Below are 3,337 nucleotides of genomic sequence, written 5' to 3'. Positions count from 1 at the left end.
TCTGCCATGCCCAGTGGACCCCATGGATGAGGACTGGGCTTGGGAGGGCAGCGTAGGCTGTAGGGGGTCAAGGTCTTCCAGGGGTCCCAGCAGGGGAACAAGGGGAGAGAATGTCGCAAAGCACCCAACCTGACCCTGGAGCCCTGCAGGGCGGGGTCTGGGCCTGCTCTCGCTTTGGGAATCACTGGCACCTGCTCCCTCAGCCCTGGCTGAGAGGGCTATGCACTGACCAGGCGGGTGGGGGCCGAAGCATCTTGGAGCAAGGCTCTCAGGACAGAAACCAGATCCTGGGGTCTCAGAGGGCCCTGACTGGGAGGCTGGACAGCGACCCAGTGGGTCTATGGCTCCCGTTGGACCTGTCCCGCCTGGACATGGGAAGGGGCTTGGCTGGATACCTCTCCACTCCTACGGAGGCTGGCATCAAGCAGTGAGCCCGGGCTGACGTGGAGTCCGCTGACCCAGGCCAGCGGTAGGTGACACTGGACTCCCAGCTGCGTCCGGATGTGAAAGTAGTGGCTGACAGACATGTAAGTGCTCTCTAACATTTCCTGACTCAGGAGCTGGGGACCCCAGGCCTGCAAGGAGGCAGGTTAAGGCCACAGGTCTCCTACTGGGGCCCCAAGACCCTGAAGTCTCCCCACTAAAGCCACACCCAGGAGGGAGGGGGCCCACAGTGCCTCCAGGCAGCATCGGCATTTCCGTCGACAGGCCCCATGATTTATCGCTCACTGTATCTCCACAGAGAACAGGGCAAGCTGGGGCCTGCCGAGGGCCGGACAGGCAGGGAGTGGTGGGCACGGCCCAGGCAGGGCTGTGGTGGGGGGAGGCAGACGCAGCTTCCCAGCTTCCCCCAGAGTATGCATCCCTGAGGGCGCCAACAAGGCTCCCCACCCTGCAGCTCTTCCCCCGGGAGGAGTAGTCTTCAGGGGACCCCCGGGCATACACCCTGACAGGCACAGGCCTCAAGTCCCCACCCTGTCATTCAGTCTCAAACCTCACTGCCCTACGGGGTCCTTTAATGACCCCCTTTCCAGGAGCACTTCCTATTCAGGGTCATGTCAAAGCTTCACACACGGAAGCCTGAGGTCAAGGGCGTGGGGCCCAGCCTGCAGCACCCTACGGCTGGGGTTGTCTGTTGATGGAGGGCCACTTTGGCAGCCCAAGCCAGGTCTGTGTTGCCACCGGCACCCCCACACCTGCCCCTCCACGGAGCTGGCGCCTGCCCCGGCAGCCCGCGTGCTGGGACTAGTCTCAGAGCGGGCTCAGCTGAGGGCTGGGTGTGGGGCCGGTGGGGCTGGAGGACCAGTTCCTCTGCTTTTCCCCACCCCAGAACCCCGGCACATTGAGCAAGGCCACCCAGCCCAGGCCCAGCCAGCCTCGGTGCCGGGTGCTGCTTCTGGGAGCTGTCCCCTGGAATCCACTGACCCTCCCCACCCAGGGGCAGCCAAGGGAAAACCTGGGTATAGCTTGGGCTCTGCTGCTAACTTCCTGGGGGACCTGGGAAATCCCTGTCTCAGGGTGCCCATCTGTACAGTGGGGTTGGCCAAGATGGTGACAGGAGGGCTCCTAGATCCAGGTCTGTGGCTTCCACCACCTCCTGTGCTCTGGCTGGGGTGTCAAGGCCTGCCCGGAAGGGGCAACCAGAGGCAGTGGCCATGGCAGGGTGCCCCCCTTGAGGGTGGTGCTCACACAGCACTCCGTGGTGGGACGACCCGTGCCAGGTGAGTAGGGTGGGGACAGCTGACCACACTGGATGAACACGGTCACTCTCACTGCCCACAGGAAGTTACAGACACTGGAGATGTCCCGCATCAGGGTGACTGCGGGAAGGGCCACTGGCAGCCCATGGGAACAAAGCACAGCCCCTCCCCCACCAGCTGCCCTAACAGCCAACGAAGAGGTTCAGTGCAGTACTCCCCCAATTAGCCAAAAGGGCCCCAAGAACCATGATCTGGCTGATTAGTCCCCAGGCTGCTCTGGGTTTGGGGATCTGACACTCTGGCATATGAATTTCTAGGGACACCCTCTCCCTGCACAATAAAGTGTCCTCAAGTTTCAGAGTGACAGAAGCCGCAGCTGTGACCCACCTGCAGCTGGCTGGTGCCGCAGCTGTATGTGCTCAGCTAGGAGTGGGCCCTGCTCCAGCCTCGTCCCCCAAATCGCACACTACCCCCTGGGGAACGGCCAGAGAGGGTTTAGGGGTGCTAGTCACTTACACTAGAGCACAAACCATAGTGCTTCTCTGGGAGGGGATCCTCAGGGACTGGGGCACTCAAGGTGGGTAGGAGCTACCAAAGGTGAAAACAGATTACAAAAGGGAGGCTGGAGGAGGCCAAGAGTGAAAGTGTGCTATTATGCGGGTGCCAACAACGCCATACCCAGGAGAGAAAGACTGACTCTAAACCCCCTTTTCTCCCCCACTGACCCGCGGGAGTGCATGGCTTCCTTCCCACACCGAGCGATGAGCTGAGAGCCTGCCTCGCAGAGTCCAGTTCAGACTGTGAACTGGGGCGCCGGGGCTAAAGCCTGGTGATCTCTGCTGGGAAGGACAGAGTATCCTTGGAGGGACTCTACTGGGGTCCTATGGCAGGGTGGCACCCTAGATCATGCGGAGGGAGGTCCCAGCCCAACTGGGCAGCCAGCCTGTGCTCTTCCTGATGGGCTGGGAGGCCCAGGTAGCCTCAGACGGTGGGCGCTGAGCTCTCAGGGCCTCGTAGCACCTGCTCACAGCCAGGGCTAAGGTGAGTGAGAGATGCCATGGATGCAGCCATGGTCTTAGGGGCTCCGCATCACCCCGGAAAGCAAAGCCTTAATGCTTTGCCCAGTGCTCAGGGACCATCTGGGGTTGGGGAGAAGAATCTAAGGATCTGACCTGGAGAAACGACTGAATTAAGGCTTGGGGAGGAAGGAATCGTGTCTAACACTTCTACCCAGTACCTGCTACGTCTCAGCACCATCCTGGAAGGAGTGAATTCAGTCCTCAACCTGAGGCTCTAGGACTGTGCCATCTGACAAATGAGGAAATCGAGGCAAAGGGGACGCGTCACTAGTCCAAGGGCACGCAGCCATGGAGGCGGGGGCTGGGCAGGCTTGCTGGGGCAGGCGTGTGGCTCACCACGTCTCGCCCAGGAGGAAAGCCACTGTCGTCTCCACTGGAGGTGGCACAGGGGAAAGGACCCTCTCTGCCAGGGCCACCTGCAGACTAAAGGTCCAAGCACAGCCACTGTGGCCCACTACCCCCACTCTGGTGCTAGAGTCAGGTCCCAGCCTCTCCCAGCTGCCATCCTAGCCCGCACCTCCTCTGCGCTGGAGCCAGGTCCTGGCAGAGGCTCAGGCG

The sequence above is a fragment of the Tupaia chinensis genome, unplaced genomic scaffold, assembly GCF_000334495.1.
Source record: "Tupaia chinensis unplaced genomic scaffold, TupChi_1.0 Scaffold144952_1, whole genome shotgun sequence".
NCBI lineage: Eukaryota > Metazoa > Chordata > Mammalia > Scandentia > Tupaiidae > Tupaia > Tupaia belangeri.
This window is presented reverse-complemented; position numbering follows the sequence as displayed.